The 20569-nt window shown below is 39.3% G+C and overlaps 1 non-coding gene and 1 pseudogene across 1 annotated transcript; both read left to right on the top strand.

Moving 5' to 3' along the window:
* Positions 1-314: 314 nt before the first annotated feature.
* LOC144457278 (U6 spliceosomal RNA) lies at positions 315-418 on the top strand. Its single transcript, XR_013486599.1, has one exon. It is a non-coding gene; the product is annotated as a U6 spliceosomal RNA (small nuclear RNA).
* Positions 419-13725: 13307 nt separating this feature from the next.
* On the top strand, positions 13726-15345 carry LOC110215989 (dynein regulatory complex protein 9 pseudogene; annotated as a pseudogene).
* Positions 15346-20569: the final 5224 nt, after the last annotated feature.

Below are 20569 nucleotides of genomic sequence, written 5' to 3'. Positions count from 1 at the left end.
TAATTCTGCTTCACATTTCCCTTGGTCCCCCAAAGTTTCCTGAGATGGAAGAGAAAAGACAGAAAAGAATAACTAGATGCCCTAAAATTTCCCACATTCCTTGCTTTCTTGCCATTAATTATTGTCCAAAATTAGTGTTAGATATTTTCAACATATCGGAAGACTTCAAGTGAATGAAAAACAGCTCTTCCCCCCCTGTATGAGAGAAATGTTTTATTTCCATCCTCCCCTTTCCTTCAACTTTTATACATCATTGTAGTCTCATAATTTTTTTTTAATATCAGAGACAAAGTACCCTGATACAAAAGCAGCTTGTGCTCACCTCAGCAGCATAGATATTAAAATTGGAACAGCACAGAGATGAGCTTGGCCTCTTTGCTAGAATAACATGCATATTTCTGAAGTGTTCCATATTTTTTTCACAAAAAAAAAGAAAAAAGAGAAGAGCAGCTTGGAGCTGTTGGACTCTCTAAGCTTAGGAGTGGCTCCCTGAAAAACCATTCATCTCTCATACAGCTTAACCATTTGATTCAGCAAATCGGAGGACAGACCTGATCTTTCCAGCTCCCATGCCTGCTTTCATGGTTTGCCACAGCCTGTTCCAGGGCCTGCCTGAAGCTTTAAGGAACAAAATTTTTCCACATGAGTAATGCTGATTTGGGGCTCCCTGCCCAAAACCGCACAAGGAAGGCAGAGTGGGAGGGGGATTGCTTCCCACTCAACTTTTTTCTTCCCTAAAGTCTAGAACTAACTCTCAAAAGAAAAGCATTCATTCTGGAACTTCAAAGCAAGGAAAATAAGGCACTGTATTGCATGGCAGCTCAGTTCAGGAAGAATTCTTCATGCCCTTCTCAAGTTTATTCGACTGGGATTCTATTGGTCAACTTGTCTGTTTGAAATGGTGTCCTATGGAAGCACTTCATCATAATGATGCCTGGTGTGGCTCTCTGTCTCAGACTTCTTTGCTCCATGAGTGTTATACATAGAGGTTGTCCCTGTTTAGAGCAGAAAGCACCTCACCAAATTCCGGGAACTGAATAAGGATGTATGAGGAGTGGGGAGATACTTCCTTTGTAGTATCATAGAATGTCAAAGCTGGAAGGAACCTTTGGAATCATTTAGTTCAGCCTTGTCTGATTCTCATCTGATGCAAGCTATCAGAGCCTTGAAGGTTGAAACCAGAGGCTCTTAACCTTTTTGTATTTTGTGGCAATCTGGTGAAAACTGTGGACTTCTTTACAGAATAATTTTTTAAAACTCATGATCAGAAAAAAAATGCTAAATTGCATTCAGAGATTAGTGAAAATAAAATGTAATTTTTTTTTCTCATCTAAGCTCCTGGAACTACTGAAATCTAGCCATGGACGCCAAGTTAAGAATACCTGGCTTAAACAAACTGTCCTATTCTAGTAGTACCCTCAGGTAAAAGCAGTTCTCAAGATAGTTAAAAAGTCTTTCTGGGATCTAAAAAGCAAATGCCCCCTGACAAGGAGGTTAAAAACTTGGCAAGAAGGTCCCCTGGGGTTTGGGGAGCTCCCGACCAAAGTCCTCTTCTAGCCCAAAGGACATAACTAAGTCCTAGGTTAATCCATTTATGAACAAAATAACTTAAACTTCCCCAGGTCGGCACTATGGTTTCTCACAACAGTTTTGACTGGTGTTGTGGATATGTGTGTGTGTGTGTGTGTGTGTGTGTGTGTGTGTTTATATTTGGTTGATGGGGAAGACTGGTGGTCTCCCTAGTTCTACTACTATCCTTGCCCACAATATCCCACATTTGGAAGATGACAAAACTGAAGCCACATGAGTTTAAGTGAGTTGCTCTAGAGCACACAGCAGAACTTGGTCCAGAACCCAGACTTCTTAACTCACTGCCTACTAGTCTTTCCCCTAAATTATGAACCATCTGCCGCCAATGTGAAATGCTTCTGAAAAATACACACAGAGAAGGAAAGGGGCAGCTAGGTGGTGAAGTGGATAGAGTGCTGGGTCTCGAGTCAGGAACACTCATCTTCCTGAGTGCAAATCTACCCTCAACATGTCCTAGTTGTGTGACCTTGAGCAAGTCACTTAACCCCATTTGCCTTAGATTCCTCACCTATAAAATGAGCTAGAGAAGGAAATGGCAAATCACTTCAGTATGTTTGCCTAGAAAACCCCAAAAGAAGTCACAAAGAGTCAGACATGACTGAAACGACTGAACAATATCTGAAGGAAAATGAGAGGCTGGGACTTTATTAAGTGAATCTGAAAAAAAAGCAGCAAAAGTTGTAATCCTCTTAATGAACAAAGCCAAAATAGAAATTCACAATATCAGAGAGGTAAAAGAGAAATTGTGTTATGCTTAAAAGAAATATAGACAATTAATCAACATCCACTATCTTGTGAAAGAAACTTGGTGTTTTTCTTTGGGAAGGAGAGGGAGGCAAGAGTCCTTCTCTGTGATTTCATTACTCTGGAGAGCTCTGGGATGTGGTCTCTTCCTCCACCAATGTTGATTAGCAACTCATCTTCCCTTACAGTCTTAAAGAGGTCCCTAATGTACTAAGAGTTTAAATGACTTTCTCAGGGTTACACAACCAGTACATGTCAGAGGAAGAATTAATTAATAACTCTTACCTATAGTGCTTTAAGATTGGCAAAGCGCTCTCTTCACAACAAACTCATGAGGGAGGTACCATGAATGTTACCAACTCCATTTGAAAGATAAAAAAGTAAGGCCCAGAGACTCACAAGTGTAAGAAGTGACTGTCAGTACTTAAGACCAGGTCTTCTGACCAGTTCTAAACGGATAAATGGAGTACAGTTCCCACTCCCTCCCTGAAAGTCTCATTGGATTAGATGGTTTATAAGGTCCCTTATAGGTCTGGTCCCAAGAGATACAGATAAACCTGAATCCAATGAAAGGACTAGGAATGATAACCCCCATTTATTAAACTTCACAGAATAGTGTTTTCTTCACCCTCCTATGAGGTAGGTAGCACAGGTGTTTTTATTACCATCACACCCATTTTACAGATGAGGAAAGTTATGTTTCCTAGTAATTTGTCCAAGATCACACAGGCAGTCACTGGTAGAATCAGGATGTTGACTCATATGTATTTTCCATCCAGAGTTCTTTCCATTACATAACAGTAATCTATCTAAACTGAGGACTGGTTCCATCCTTGATGGAAGTCCTTTTGAAAGAAGCCACTGTTATGTTGACATTTTTGAGAAAGATTTGGAATCCAAAGAAATGAAGTGTAAATTCACAATAATTCTAAGACATGAGTATCCATTTCAAATAGTCTTCATGCATTTTCCGTCATTACTACCTACAACAAAAAGTGCAGTCAAAGCATTTTTTAGAACACATCTGTGATTTCAAAGATGTAAGGAACTTTGGGCAAGGCATGTCTTCCACAGACCCTCTCTCATCTTTTTACCTTAGCCATCTCCTCTGTCTACTCCATACTTCCTTCCTCGTGTCCACATGCTAGAACCCCTGACTTCCTTTAGGTCAGGTCCCTCCTCTGTAACCTTGGGGCCAAAGATTTTAAGTTCTTGGTTCTGACACCTGGAATACTCTAGCCAATTAACATTTATTAAGTGTCTACTATGTGCCAGTCAATGTGTTAGAGAATGGGGATGCAAATTCAAAGTGAGATAAATCCTGTGCTCAAAGAGCTTGCTTTCTACTTACATTTACACCTGTAGGAGAGCTCTGCTGGACAGGACAAGCCTAGGGTCAAGGCATTTTGTACATCTGTAGACACTCACAGCAACAGCTCATAATCTCCCACTGATGGGTTTACTTTTTCTGTTAATTCAAAGCAAAGGCATTGAATGAAATAATATAATTGAAAACATATCAATAAGGTTGTTCCATTGTGTCTGACTCTTCATGACTGCCTTTGGGATTTTCTTGGCAAAGATACTGGAGTGATTTGCCATTTCCTTCTACAGCTCATTTTACAGTTGAGGAAACTGAGGCAGACAGAGATTAAGGAACTTGTCCAAAATCACATATCTAGTAAGTGTCTGAGGCCAGATTTGAAGTCAGGAAGATGAGTCTTCCTGACTCCAGGTCTGGCGTTCTGTCCACTGCACCACCTAGCTGCCACAGTAGTAAAGTACCTTCCCTCATAAACTTGGCACATATTGTCCCAGAAATTCCTACACCATCATTGGAAAGAGAAGATGTAGAAAGGGAAAATCTATGGAGAGAAGATGTGTGAACAGAATGTATACATGGAAGAGCTCACATATCAGTCTGTTACCCAGAAGAATGGGATTTATCCTCTCTCTTTTAGCTTGAAATCTATGGATTAGCTATAGTCAGCTTGGAAAAGTCTAGAGGCACAGTGGATACAGTGCTGGGCCTGGAGTCAGGAAGATGTTATCTCAAATGTAGCTTTGAACACTTCCTAGCTGTGTGGCTCTGGACAAGTCACTTAATCACTGTCTGCCTCAGTTTCCTCAACTATAAAATGGGAATAATAATAGTACCTGCCACACAGGATTATTGTGAGGATCAAATTAATAATATTTGTAAAGCATAAACTTAGCACAGTGCCTGGCTCTTAACAGCTGCTCATTTCTTTCCCTTCTCCCAGTCCTTTTAGAAAGACAGAGGTCTAAAACAAACTTCCCAGCTTTTCCTTCCCTGAAGAAAGTCTGCCTTTTTAGATCCCTGTCTGAAAAAAAAGGCATGAAATCTTTGGGTACAAAGCTCTTTAGTTTCCAGAGCTCCGCCAGGTATCTAGTTGTCCACAGGCTTAGATACACTTTTTAAACCTCTTCTTCCTGTTCACTAAGGTTTGGTCTCTGCTGGAAACCTCCCTCTGACTTAGGGTTAAAAATTTCTTGTAGTTCCTTGCTTGATTTCGGATTGTTTAACTGTATTTATTAAATACCAGTTTAGAATCTGCTTTTTCAACAACTGCTAAGAATTCTCTGGGTCCAGGGTCCCACAATTTTTCAACCTCCAAATTCTTTAGGTCTCCAATGCAAATGAAGGTAAAGGGGAAAAAGGCACAGATATAAATCCTAAGCCCAGAAAATAAGGTCATTATCTTCTACCTGCCTAGCCACATTCTTCTCTTTATTATACATTTGTGATTGTAATCAAGTTACTCTACACCTTCTTTGTATCACCAGCACCTAATGGTGCTTCACAAACAGTGCTTAATTATTGTTAAGTTGAACTGAATTGATTGGTGTGGAATTGACTATAAATAGGCCATTCTCTGTTATGTTTCCTGAATAAAGAGATTTTGGCCATCTGTCAAGCCTTCCCTCCTGACCTCTTCCTTTCTTTCTTTCCTTCCTTCCTCCCTTCCTTCCTTCCTGTTCCTTGGCTAGGAAAGGACTCTCAGTCCCCTATTGAAGGACTTAGAGCTGTTTGTTAATTATTTGACAATAACCTACTCCTCTCCTATGACAGATATCCAGAGCTAGGAAGTTCCTGTTGCAGATGCAATTCCAAGGCAATAATCTCCACAAAAATCTCATGTTTCCCAAATGCAATCGGTTATGGAGTCAACTCTATATAAATATTTTCTCATCCCTCCACCACCCGAACCACAGCAGCTGGACAACAGCTGCAAATCCCTCATGGTTATGTGTGCTGCTCCATGAACAACCGGGACCATACTCATCATTCCTTCCTCCTCTGACAGTAGTGGGGTAGTTCCTAGACCATGGTGTAATCATCATCGACTATTCATTATGGTCATGAGAATTTAAGGGTTTTTTTTCTAACTTTCAGAATATCACAAGAATGGAAAAGTATTTTATTGGCTCCTTGGCTATGGTGACTGAAAAAAAAAATCAAAGGGGGCCCAATATACTTTCCCTCTTCCACTTCATTTTCAGTAGGGTTTTTTTTTTTTTCCCAGCAAGAAAAAGTGATCTAGGTAGTGGGAGGTCTGAGTTGCAGTCCTTGCTCTATCATTAATTAGCTGTGTGGCTTTGGATAAGTTAATTAACCTCTTTGTTCCTGAGTTTTATCATGTATCATATGGGGTTAGTAACATCTATCCTCCTCATTATGCTGTTGTGAGGTTAAATGGAGAAAATGCATGTGAAAGTATTCTGAAAACTATAAATGGCTTTTTAAAGACAAACTTTTCACTAGCTCATTTATTGGCTTTGGAGGTTCATCTGTGGAGTTTCGAAGGGTTCTCCCCTTTCACCCTCTATGAGGCCCTATTTATCTTAGTATCTTCCCTAGTACCTTATTCAGCACTTCGCACACTAAGTGTAATCTGTGGCTCAGGATGCCTCCTCCCCAAAGACTCAGGGTTTCTGTGGTTCAATCTTGGGGATGGACTAAGAGGATCAGCTTTTCTTTTTGCCTTGTTAACCCATCTGGAGCTTCTCTAGGAAAATCTCCTAGTACACACCTAGCGTGTTTTAAGATTTCTCAAATGTGAGTAAAAGGGGGAGGAGGAAGAAGAGGATCTCTACTTCCCATATAAGCATTCAAAGTATTAAATGTATAGCAGGTACAAGATCATCTTTATGCTACTCCAAGATGTAGAAGACAAAAATGACTCATAGGAGCCCATAAACACATACATACACACACACACACACACACACACACACACACACACACACACACACACACACACACACTTTTAAGGTACATAAATAACTCAACAGCTCCCTCTAAGAGGGACCTGCACTTAGGGTTGCCATACCAAGAGGACTATAAGCCCTGGCAGGCTCTGCCCATTGACAGATTCATGCCTATTGCGCAAGCACCAGACTGACAAAGTTGGAGAGGTTGGCCACCAGACGAATTTTTGGCCACTGAAATTCATGAATACGGTTTACTAAAACATGGCAGGGTGGCAATCTGCATTGGCATAAGGAATGCCCATGCAAATGACATCACTGATCTTCTGAAGATTGGAAGTATTATTTAGAATGTAAAGTCTTTATGATCAGGGACTGCTTCATTTTTGTCTTCATTTCTGCAATGCCTGGTACAGAATAGGTGGATAACAAATGCTTGTCAATTGGTTGATGTTATCAATAAGTAATACCTGTGGTTTTAGTTAGTTCATACTAGGACACCATTGTTTTTCTACCAACCAGGCCAGGTCTTGGCTCACTGATACTAACTCTTGCTACTATTCTCTTTCTTAGGGTTCTTTCAAACCTAGAACTATCAAGGAAGAAGACCATAGTCTTCTTCATCCAATTCTTTTCCCTGTTCCCTAACAACATACTGACTAATTTAAAGCTATTTAAAGGAAATTGATTATGAAACACTAAAAAGAATATACAATGGGAATTATGTAAGGATTAGCCTATTTCTAGTTCCTAGCTGACAGAAGTGAGTCCATATTTGACACTTGACCTGTCTCTGTACCAGAAAGTTCCCATATACTCCATAAGTGGTTTAGTCAGCTTCATATAACCAAGGAATGCAAGGACCTCTTGGTCATAATTAGTTTAACAAACTTCATCTAATCCATAGATGCAATATTAACAAATTTTCCTAATCATATTGCCCTTGTGATTGATAAAGGAGGGGTTTGCAGCCCAGACCACCCAATTATTGACTGTCCCTAATGTCCCTCACCTACTAGGTCTCCATCAAAATGCCTAACAACAACAATGGACAGACACCCAGAGCTCTGTCCTCTCAATCAGTTTACAAACCTCACCACATTCCAGCACCATCCTCACTGCCTGCGATTGCCCATGGGACTGATGGGCTGTGGACCTGCACACTTGTATGCTGATGAGTAATAAACTGCCTGACGCATCATCCTTTGAGCATTTGTATTCCTTCCTGTTACCTCACCCACTATCTTCTCAAAAATGGATAGAGGTAGAGGAATACTGTAATAGGATGAAAAGGTTTTTTGGCTCCAACCTCATCACCCACTCTCAAGATGTAATTGTGTCACCTCTTTCAAGGAGGAAAGAAAAAAAAGCAGATCTCATAGGAAGAATATTATTGATATTCAGATTGGAAATGATCAATGAGGGGAGAGATGTGGAAGGGAAGAAGGTCATATGACTAGCCTGAGAGGAAGTAAAATATTTTAGGGGGAAAAAAAGAAATAAAGTCATAAATGGAATAACAGCAGTAGTGAATCCAAGATTGTATCTACATGTCTTCCCAAAACAGATCCTAATTCACTCAGCAAACCAGTTCACAGTGGTGTCTTGAGGCAAAACTGATTTCTTTTAAGGAACAGTAATTCTCCTGAAAAAGTTTTGTTCAAACATGACTAATATGGAAATATGTTTTGCATGATTGCACATGTATAACCTCTATCAAATTGTTTACCATCTGAGGGAGGGTAGATGTGAAGGAAGGAGGGAAAAAATTTGGAACTCAATTTTTTTTAAATGAATGTTAAAAATCACACTTACACATAATTAGGAAAAAAATATTATTTTAAAAAAGTTTTGTTCAAATGAACCCGAAGATTTGTTTTAGGGGGGGAGGTCCATCAATGGAGTATAGCACTTAGCCAAGCCAACTACCAGGAGTCATCTTAGGACAAACATACCAGACACCAAGCTATAGCTGTCCCTGGGAAACTGGCTCATTAGGGGCAAGTTAGGCCTGATGCCCATGGATTTCCCTGCTTCTTTAAATACAACCAGATTAGGCCTTATCTCTCCACACAAGATAGTGTTGGTGGTGGCTTTTAGTTTAAAGTTCTTTGAGCAAAACCCTTAGCTGCTTCTGTGAAAAGGGTCGCCCAGATTCCATTCCCCACCCCCACCCCACCCCCTGTTCCTACCTCTCTCGAGTCTTCCTGTTCTCACCTTCTGTTCTGGCCTCTGAGCACGGAATCTAAGCCAGATGTGAAATTCAATTTGAGTGCTTTGGCCTGTTCTACCTATGTGTCCAGTTTGCTTGAACATGGACTCTAAGCAGTTAGGCATGCTATTAGTGCACAGAGAATGAGTTGTCTATACTTTACTCTAGGTTGTCTTGGATTTTTTGTCTCCCATAATAGTAATTTCCCTGTTAGACACTTCTTGGTGCTTCCTTCAGTTCAGGCCCTATTTTTTCTCCTCTTCCTTAATTTTCAAGTCCGTCATTCCTCTTCACAGAAGCCCTGTACCATCTTATTGCTCCCTGCACTTGGACTCTGTCAATATTGAACATTACTATTGGCAGGGAACTATCTACCCATTTTATTCCCTAGGAGGCAAAGGCCAAGTCTTTGTGACCCATCTTGTCTTTACAGCCTATCAGGTGACCACCCTAAGTAAATTTCCAAATTCCCAGGGGAACTCAGAAATAACTTTCTTGCTAGAATTTAGCACATTACACTCAAGAAAAAGTCTACAAAATGAAAGGGATGGGGAGAGGCAATGAGGCTTGGCTGGTCATGAATGCATACTAGAACAGTGAGAAGCTGGAAATGTCACCTGGCAAGCAAGTTGTTCTCCCCCCCCATTATATTGGCCCAGCTTAAAGTCTGAGAGAGTGAGTTTAATTGCAGAGAGTCCAGACTTTCAAAGCCCACTGAAGAAACCACAGAAACCACAACGTGCTCTCTGCTTTTCTATAGCTCACAGTCTCCATATTAGACACACCCTTCCAGCCAAGCAGTGGCCCCAATTCTTTTTCTGCCAGGAAATTAAAGGACAGACTCATGAAAATGTGTACAAGACATCTGTTCCTGTCTGGAAGACTTCATTTTCATTGCCTGACTGGCTACACTATTAAAAAAAAAAGTGGAAGAGATTTAGAGTCCACTTCCTCAGCAGAAGAGCTCTCAAAGACAACCAGGGATATATCCATAAGCCTTTTTTTATGCGAGAGGACAAGGCTGCTCCCCTTCCTTGGAGACAGACACTGTAGCACTCAATAATCCGGGCCTTGGCAGAAAACACCCCTTTGCCTCAGATAGCTCTATTAGCCTGCTACTCTGCATATTCAGTTATTTCTGATTCTACCACAACCACAATATTTGGGCTCTGGTCAGAGGGAGGAGTCTGGAAATGCATGCTCCAGTCTTAGACATAAAATACTGGCCAACTTGTAGTGGTAGATTGATAATTATTAAATATCACTTTCTCCTAAAGATATTATTCAATTCAGGACATTCTATAACAATATATTTTATTTTGTATTTTTATCACTTTCTCTGGTTACCAAGATCAATAACACCTTTGAGGGGGAAGGGTGTGTCTGTGTGTATGTGTGTGTGCACACGTGTGTAGAGGTGGGATTCAGCATATGTGGGGAAATGTGCTTCAGAATCAAAAAGACTTGAAGACTCTTTAGAAGCCTCACTCTCTCACTCTTTCAGATCATGAAAATATTTTTTTTTTTTAAGAAGAAAGGTGGAATCTATTTAATAACATGACAAAAAATATTTGCTTTTTCTCAAGAGACATTCCCGGTGACTAATGTAGCAGTTGTTTCTGTGTGACTCATGTTTCAAAGAAGCCCCAACCTGTGTTTTGCTTTTAGAATATTAGGATACAGTTTATATTCTTCTTTAAAAGAGCCCTGAGCTACCGTGTAAGTATTCAGGCTAACAAAACATTAAGAACGGAAGCAATATGATGTAAGGAAGACGCAGAAAGAGAATTAAAATTTTAAATGAAAGAGAAAGTAGAAGAGAAGTTGAGTATTATTTCAGACATTTAATAGCTGTGCAGTGTTGGGAAAAATCACTTAACATTTCTCATCTTGAATTTCCTCATCTATAAATTGGAGAAAATAATAGTACCTATCTTCCAGGATTGCTGTAAGGATTAAATGAGATAATGTAAGTAGGGCCCTTCACAAATTTTGAAGTGTTTTAGAAACATTAGGTACTACTCTAGGATAGGTTTTATTTAACCCAACAGAGAATATAGAGGATTTGTACTACAGCCCATAGAGAATCAAAACAAATTTGCCTTCTGATGGCTACCATCTATTACCCCTCAGGACCTACACAGTCACTTTTACTCTAGTGCCAACTTGGAGCTAAGGTCTTCCCATGCAAGGAGGAACCTTTTCTTCTGATGGTCCCCACCTTTCCTCAGCCCCTACACAGTCCATATGATTCACAGTACTAGAACAGGAATAGGTCCAAGCAGCATTTCTATCTCTGATTTTCTGGTCCTTCTTCAACTTCAAGGGCATGCAGATGATAGGGCCTATCAATCTCTTTCCAGGCCTCTCCTTTTCCCTTGTAATACTGAACCTCTCCATCTCTTCTCCTACCTCTTCCTATAGCTTTAACCTTCCATGCTTCTGTTTGGTATTAGCTCCTTCTTTCCTAAGAATCTGGGTGACTGCATGGGCATTTCTTCAGGTCTTAAGGTGTTTGTCTTCATCAGTTCCTTAATATATGCAATCCTCCACAAGGGCTTTGTAGAGACCCAGTCTTCTATTCAGGGAAATAAGTTCATCTAATACCTAAGATCCCTCTCCCTTTCGTTGTTTTCCCTTCCCCTCCTCATCCTCTTTTCTATCCCTTTGCTTATCTTTCCTATCACCTCCTATCTTTACCATCCATTTCACTCCACTTCTCTCTCCATTCAAATTCTTTTTATGAAGGACAAGTCCAAGGACGTAGCTCAAGCATGTAATTTAGCTATGAACCTGAATCAGTGCCTCACCAGTGGAACAATCAGAATCTATGGCAAAGATGAATTCCCATCTTGTCTAGAGAATTTCCACTTTGTTCAGAGGGCAGAAGAGAGAGGAAGAGCTTAACTCCTTGGGACATGCCTAGGCTCAGAGAATAGGCCAAAATCAACCCCAAATTAAATGATAAGATAAAAATGGAAGAAGGAAGTAAATGTTTTAATTTAAAATTTTATATATGTGCAGACTGTCTAATAATAAAAGACCACTGGCTCAGATGTGTCAGGGATAGATAGCTTTAGTGTCTGGCCCACCCCTCTCCAAGGGAGGCTGTGATTTCCAGCTTGAGGGGAGCAGAAGGGCATGACTTTGACTTGCTTCTTCTCTCATCTATCTCCAAGAAAGGATATTGGGCCAGATCATACCTATCCAATACACTTTAAAAACTGGTAGTTGAGAAGATGATAGGTTCATCTTAAAAGCTAATTATTCTTAAGGGGAAGATACATTTCATTTACATTCATCAGTTGAGCCCCTTCCCACCCAATGTTGGTTACATAAAGGACCATCACAAACAATAAAAAGTGAGTGAACTCTTATATCAAAGCAAAATAGCAAGCAAAAAGTGGACTTCTACATATTAGAATATACTGAAGAGTTATGAGCTAATCAGTAAGAAGTGAGATAAGATCCTAACTCAACCAAGGAGAGAAGAAATAATTTTCCTCAGAGATTTTTCAAGCAAGTCCAGGAATATAATGGGATAGGCTTCCCATGCATATCTACCATTTCAAAGTTTTTCTCTCTATGCCACTTCCTTAAAGTCCTTTTTCCCATGTGTTTACCCCAGTGAGTGTCAGGGATCAATTCCAGTACAACAGTCAGTAGCATCAGGTTTAACATTTTTTCAGACAAAAGTTGCATTTACTTTTTGTTGTGCAGCATGCACCACAGGGCTGTCCCTCCACAACCTCACCTGGCTTTGAGCTGGATTACATCAAAATAATGAAAGATTTCACAACAGTTGCGGCCATGAAGATAACTTGCTTAAATGGTCCAATACGCATCAACATTAAGCAAAGCATAAAATAAGGAGTCATAGACTCACAAAAGGTACTTGTTAGTGTCATAGAGGTTGCCCCAGGCACAATCCAAATATAAGAAGGTGTCAGCACTGAGAGAGTTTCAACAGATACTCCTGTTCACAAATTGTGCTATGCTGATTCCTTCAAGCCTCAGAAATCAATAGGACCTTCTTAATTTACATCTAAGGCCACCAAATTTTTTTCAAACACGGGGTGGGGGTGGGGCATGGATGAAGAATACAAACTACCTGATTGTGACTTATTGTTAAACAGAGAACTCAGTGAATAAGTCCATCAGCAAATGCATACATGGACAGGCACTGTAGTTGGACAGTGAGCTAGGTTAAAAACTGAATATGAAATGGAAAGTAGTCTATTTAGAATTTGGGAAATTGTGTAATGCTTTTAATGATCCCAAGATGTTTGTTGTGACAGAAAACATCACTTTAACATCGATACATTCTCAGTATTTTTGAAAATTCAGTTAATAAGGTAATCTTTAGGTGCAGAGCCAAGATGGTGGAGAAAAGGCAGGGATTCACCTGAGCTTTCCCAAATCCCCCCCTAAACAACTTTAAATAATGCCTCAAAACAAATTCTAGAGTGACAGAATCCACAAAAGGATAGAGTGAAATAATTGACTCTGTTCCTGAGGTGGAGGGGGCACTGTCCTAAACTTCAGGTTTTTAGTGCAGCTGTTTTCAGAGCTAGTTCTTAGGGTCTGTAAACTCTCAGTTCTTCCAAAGTGTTATGATCTAAGGAAAGATGTGCTTACTACTATCCTGGCCTGTGCTCTGGTCTGTGAGTGACCACAAGCACTCTTTTTCACCCTGTAACTGTAACCAGGATTTCTGCTCCCCTGCAGCCACAAGCTCTGGCGTGCTGTTGGCCTATACTAGCACAACTATACTGAGACAACTTAGAAGGGTCTGTTGCACCAGGGTGAGAGTGAAGCACACCCTAGCATAGGCTGTGCCAGTATAGGCCAAGCCACAAGAAAAAATAGTGAGCCTTGAGGGTGACTGAATCAGTGGTGGCTGAGAGAGCAGCTGCTTCTGGAGCTCTCAGCCCACAGATGGTAAGATGGTTAGACAAGTGGTGATTAGAGGCATCCTTTTGCTGACACTGGGTGCAGGACTCTGTTGTATTACCCATACTCAAATTAGTGTTGCAGCCCTGGGTTGCAGTCCCAAAGGCAAGGAGGAGCAACAGCACGCCAGAGCTTGTGGCTGCAGGGGAGCAGAAATCCTGGTTACAGTTACAGGGTGAAAAAGAGTGCTTGTGGTCACTCACAGACCAGAGCACAGGCCAGGATAGTAGTAAGCACAACTTTCCTTAGATCATAACACTTTGGAAGAACTGAAAGTTTACAGACCCTAAACTAGATCTGAAAACAGCTGCACTAAAAACCTGAAGTTTGGGACAGTGCCCCCTTCACCTCAGGAACAGAGCCAAACTTTAACATAAAGCTAAAAGTCAAGAAATAGACTGGGAAAATGAGCAAAAAAAAAAAAAAGAATCCTGACCACAGAAAGTTACTGTGGTGACAGGGAGGATCAAAACAAAAACTCGAAGACAACAAATTCAAAACTGCTACATCCAAAACCTCAAAAGAAAATGAGAGTTGGTCTCAGGTCCTGGAAGAACTCAAAAAGGATTTTAAAAATCAAATAAAAGAGGGGGAGGGAAAAAATTGGGAAAAGAAACTATAGTGATGCAAGAAAATCATGAAAAAAAGAGTCAACAGCTTGGTAAAGGAGGTACAAAAAATTTTGAACACTTTAAAAAACAAAATAGGCCAAATGGTAAAGGACGACAAAAGTCCAATAAAGAGAACATCTTATAAAGCAGAATTGGCCAAATTGAAAAAGATGTACAAAAATTCACTGAAGAGAAGAACTCCTTAAAAAATAGAATTGGCCAAATGGGAAAGGATATGTAAAAGCTTAATGAAGAAAATAATTCTTTAAAAATTAGAATTGGGCAAGTAGAAGCTAATGACTTTATGAGACATCAATAAGCAATAAAATAATATAGATGCAATGAATGCACAAAGCTGAGGAAGGGGAAACCACAAGCAGCCTCATGGACCTGGGAGAACAGAAGTGGTTGGAATGAATATATCACAAATCTCAAGGACCAGCTGCAAGAGTTCAAGGCAAAGACTAATATGGAGACCCAATATGTGAAGAAAAACACTGACCTACAGATTGCCCAGACCCAGAAAAAATGCAGCAAAAATGAAGAGGTCTTGCTGGAAGAGAACGACAAACTAAGACTTAAAACTGATGAAAAGGTTTGGGTCCACCTAGAAATTGAAAGCTTCCTCAACAAAGAACAGAAACTGGAAGAGAAGTTAGAGTACTGGATGGAGAAGTATGATAAAAACACAGAAATGAAACAGAATGACCTGAATGTCTTAAGTCTGCAAAGGCCAGTGACTTGGCAACCTTGCAGGATCTTGCAAAACAGTTAAGGGAGTTTGAGCAGGTCATTACTGAGGATTGTCTAGAAAAGCAGAAGGCCAGGAAGAAGACAGATCAGGATGCCCTGGAACTGGAGAGCATCATAAAGCTTCAGGCCTAGTGGAGAGGCACCATGGTACAGAGAGAACTGGGCAATTTCAAGATGCCTAAGAAGGACAAAGTTGACGGCAAGGGGTCAAAAGGCAAAGGGAAGAAGCGACAGCAGAAGAGAAGATGATGGTGTTCTTTCTTACTCCTTTTCTTCTTTCAGGGGGTTGGGAAGTAGAAAGGAGGAATTACAAGGGGCAAAAACCTCAACAGCTGGATGTTATTTCTTATCTAAACAACCTCCTGGGGAGGGCCAGGACTGGAGTGGGATCCTTGATGACTTCACATTGTTCTTTTGAAATTAAGTCCTGAAACAAGATGATTTATTCTAGGACAAAGTTTGGATTTCTCTGTCGAGTTAGTGCCTTATGTAATCTGACCTTATATCAAGAAGGACCATTTCCAGGGGCTCTAGGAGGACTTCTCTCTCTTTTGACATCAGTACAACTAGAACAAACAATTTTTGTGCCCATTTACAGCAAAGTTGTTTAATGACGATGCACTAAAAGTACTGGAGTTAAAAAAATAAGCAATAAAATAAAATCAAAAGAATGGAAAAAAAACAGAAGAAAATATAAAACATCTCATTGGAAAAACAATTGACCTGGAAAGAAAAAAAAGAAATAATTTAAGAATTATTGAACTATCTGGAAGCCATGATCAAAAAACAAACAACAAAAAACAGACATTATTTTTTAAGAAATTATTGAGGAAAACTGCTCTGATATTCTAGAACCAGAGGGTGAATAGAAATTGAAAGAATCCACTGATCATGTCTGAAAGATATCTCAAAATGAAAACTCCCTGGAATATTATAGCAAAATTCCAGAGCTCCCAAGTCAAGGAGAAAATATTGCAAGCAGCCAGAAGGAAACAATTCAAATATCATGGAGCCACAGTCAGGATAACACAAAATTTAATAGCTTTTACATTATAAGATTAGAGGGCTTAGAATATGTATTCTGTAGGGCGAAAGGGTTAGGATTACAATCAAGAATTACCTAACCAGCAAAACTAAATATAATCTTTCAGAGGGGGAAATGGATATGCAATGAAATAGAGGATTTTCAAGCATTCCTGAAGAAAAGACAAGAGCTGAATAGAAAATTTGATTTTCAAATACAAGACTCAAGAGAAGTACAAAAAGGTAAACAGCAGAGAGAAAACATAAGGAATTCAATAAGGTTAAACTGTTAAATTCTTACATGGGAAGATGATACTTGTAATGTCTAAGAACTTTCTCATTGTTTGGGCAGTTAGAAGAGTACACATAGACAGAGGGCACAAGTGTAAGTTGAATATAATGGGATGATATCTAAAAAAAATTAAAGGAGAAAGAGAAATACACTGGGAGAAGGAGGAAGAGAGAGGTAGAGTGGAGCAAATTATCTCATATGAAAAAAGCACAAAAGAGATTTTACCATGAAGGGGGAGATGGGGAAGGTATATAGGAGCCCTTGAACCTTACTCTCGCTGGAACTGGTTCAAAGAGGTAATAACACACACACTCAATTGGGTCTAGAAATCTATCTTAGTTTACAAGAAAGTAGGAAGGGGAAAGTATAAGAGAAGGGGCTGCTAATAGAAGGGAGAGCAAATTGGGGGAGGTAGTAGTCAGAAGTAAAACAGTTTTGAGGATGGACAGGGTGAAAAGAGAGAGAGATAATAGGATAAATGGGGGAAATAGGATGGAAGGAAATACATAGTAACTGTGAAAAAAATTTACAGAAGTATCTGTGATAAGGGCCTCATTTCTTAAATACATAGAAAACTCAGTCAAATGCATAAGAATGCAAGTCATTTCTCAATTGATACATGGTCAAAGGATATAAACTGGCAGTTTTCAGACAAAGAAATCAAACATATCTGTAATCATATAAAAAAAATGCTCTAGGAGGCAGCTAGGTGGCACAGCGGATAGAACACTGGCCTTGGATTCAGGACGACCTGAGTTCAAATCTGGCCTCAGACCCATAATACTTACTAGCTGTGTGACCCTGGGAAAGTCACTTAACCACCATTTCCCCCCCAAAAAAATACTCTAAATCACTATTAATTAGAAAAATGCAAATTAAAACAACTCTGAGGTGGCACCTCACAACTATCAGATTGGCTCATATGACATAAAAGGAAAATGACAAATGTTGGAGGTGATATGGGGGAAATGAGACAGTAATGCACTGTTGGTGGAGCTGTGAACCAATTCAACCATTCTGTAGAGCAATTTGGAACTATGTCCAAAGGGCTATAATTCTTTGACTCAGCAATATCATTACTTGGTCTGTATCCCAAAGAGTTAAAAAAGAAAAAAAAGGAAAGATACTTATACATACCAAAAAATATTTATAGCAGCTCTTTTAGTGGTGGCAAAGAATCGGAAACTGAGGGGATGCTGATCAATTGGGGAATGGCTGACCGAGTTTTATATATGATTTCAATGGAATATTAATGTTCTACAAGAAATGCCAAGCAGGATGCTGTCAGAAAAACCTGGGAAGACTTACTTGAACTGATGCAAAGTGAAGTGAGCAGAACCAGAAGAAGAGTGTACACAATAGCAACAATATTGTATGATGATTAGCTGTGAATGACTTAACTGTTCTCAGTGACACAATGACCTAAGACAGTTCCTAAGGACTTATGATAAAAAAAAAAAAAGTTATCCATCTCCAGAGAAAGAACTGATGAAGCCTGAATACAAATTGAAGAATACTTTTTTAAACTTTATTTTTCTGGAGATTTTTTTTGTTCTGTTTTCATTCACATTACTAATATAGAAATTTTTGTATGACTGCACAATATAATCTATGTCAAATTGTTTGCTTTCTCCCTTCAAAGGAAGAGAGAAAGTTTGGAACTAAAATTTTAATAGTATTTTATTTTTTTTCAATTACATGTCAAGACAACTTTCAGCATTCGTTTTTACAAGATTTTGAGTTCCAAATTTTTGTCTCTCCATCCCTCCCCTCCCCTCTTTCTAAAATGGTAGACAATTTGACATAGGTTATACATGTGCTATCATGTAAAACATATTTCCATATTCGTCACATTTTAATAGTATTTTATTTTCTCCCAATTACATGTCAAGACAATTTTTAGCATTAATTTTTACAAGATTTTGCGTTTCAAATTTTTCTCCCTCTGGGACTCAAATTTTAAGAAACAAATGTTAAAATTATTTTTACATGTAATTGGGAGGAAATAAAAAATATTAAATAAATTTTATAAATACAAAAAATAAGGTAATATTTATTGTTAAGAGTTTTTTTAATAACTGTACTTTGCATTGCAGAGGTAGTAGATTATAGATGTAGAATATTGCATATCCTGCCAGAATTTTTTTTGGGGGGGGTATAATTTTTTATAGGTTTGCTCCTATATTTTTATTTGTTTCTTTTTTTTCCCATCTTCAATCTTTGTTACAACAGAAGGCGTACTAGGTAGGGGAAGGAAAGACACATATTTGCAAATGAATGTAATACAAAAGCAAAAAAATAAAAACATAAAAATTGTATTTTGAACTACCTATTTATCTCAGTAAAGGGCCTGATTTCTCTCTATCTCGTACTTCAAATTTAACTCCTTCTCTACCACTTCTGCCAACTTCATCTTCTCTCTTGGTTACTATATCTTCAATTAAAAACAAATGAATAAACAAACAACTTTGAGCTAAAGTTTTCTAAGAGTTTAGCCAATCCCCAGACACCAAATTATTGAAAGGCCGCAGACACCTTGGCTATAGGTAGGCACCATAATAATACAGCAAACACATTTTTAAAATCCTGATGAATTAACAAGTCAGATTTTCTTCAGAATTCCCTACAAAGGCACTGTGATTCAGGGAAAAGAGTGCTAAACTTAAAATTGGAGATCTTGGGTTCAAATCCCTTCTCTGCCACTTGCTATTTTACTTTGGGCAAGTCAGTTCACCTCTATGGGTGTCAGTTTCCCCAGCTGTAAAATGACTAGGTTGGATTAGATGGCCTCTCTGGTCCCTTCCAACTCTAAATCTGTTCCTATGATCACTGTGGCATAGTGGAAACCGCAGCAGACGGGGAATTAAAAGACTTCCATTGTTGCCCTGGCTCTGGAACATATCTAGGTAATCTTGGTTGAGTCATAGTTGCAACAGAGCATGGATATCATCAAGTCCAACTTATATTTGAACTATGACCCCTTGATGACTCCCAATAAGTAGAAGTCAGGTCCTTGCCTAAAGACCTGTAATGGAAGGGGACCCCATGGCCTCTCAAGGTAGCCCATTCCGATTTTTTTGATAGCACAAATCATTAACAAGTTTTCCTTCCACTAAATAGAAATCTTTCAGCAGCTTTCCCTTATTGGTCTTCATTCCACAAAACTAATCTACTTCTTCCTGCTCTCATGACTCCCCTAAATCTTCCTCTCCCTTCTCCCCAAGATTATCTCTTAAGTTTGCCTACCCAAATCAAAGGAGTCAGAATTGTATTTAGGAGATTAAGAAGAATCACTTCCAGTCACACATCTCCTGACTCACCTGAGGCATCTGTTTAATTCCAATATTCTCCCAGAGCTTTAAAAATGCAGTTAATAAAATAATCTTTATTTTTTTAAAAGCTTTTAAAATTTCACTTTCCATTGCAGTGATGAGGGATTATGGAAATGAAACATTAAATATCCTGACAGATGTGGTGGTTATGATGGATTTGTTTTGCTCAACTGTTAAAAAATATATATTTTTTCATTTCAGGTATAGGTTGGAGGAGATGGCATCTGAGATCTGTTCCAGCTATGATCCACCAGGGCAAGAATTTGGGTCTTTGGATTCCCAGTCTGCTGTGGTTTCTGCTGCGCCACAGGAATCACAGGATCATAAATTTAGAACTGGAAAAGACCTTTGAGGGCACCTAGTCCAACTCCATCACTTTAAAAACGAGGAAACAGACCCAGAGAGGTGAATTAATCTCCAGTCACCATCTAATAAAGGGGCAAGACTCTTTGGAGCACTCCCTCCTCAGTCCTCTGACTCAAGCCGTTACTATTTCCACCACAGGACAATATCATTGCTGGCCTCTGTGTAGCCAGGAGAAGAGCAAGGAAGATCAGCATATTCTCTCCCTTCCTCGGGAGCAGTCTGGGCTCTGGGAACAATAAAAAATTGGGACAGGGCAGTGACAGTGAGGTTGTACCCTTCACATACGTTGAAAACTTGGCCTCCTCAGTGAACAGACAATAAAGGCCTCACCCTCTCACCAGTCTGATATGTGTGTGACCCATACCTGTACATATCCCGTTTACTAGTTATATGTAAGAAACTTCATGGTATAACAAAAAGAGCACTGTATTTGAAGTCAGGTGATCTGGGTTCAAATCCT

The sequence above is a fragment of the Phascolarctos cinereus genome, unplaced genomic scaffold, assembly GCF_003287225.1.
Source record: "Phascolarctos cinereus isolate Bilbo 61053 unplaced genomic scaffold, phaCin_HiC Scaffold_4;HRSCAF=312, whole genome shotgun sequence".
NCBI classification, from domain to species: domain Eukaryota; kingdom Metazoa; phylum Chordata; class Mammalia; order Diprotodontia; family Phascolarctidae; genus Phascolarctos; species Phascolarctos cinereus.
Note: the sequence above shows the minus strand (reverse complement) of the source record. Positions and strands in the feature narration are given on the sequence as shown.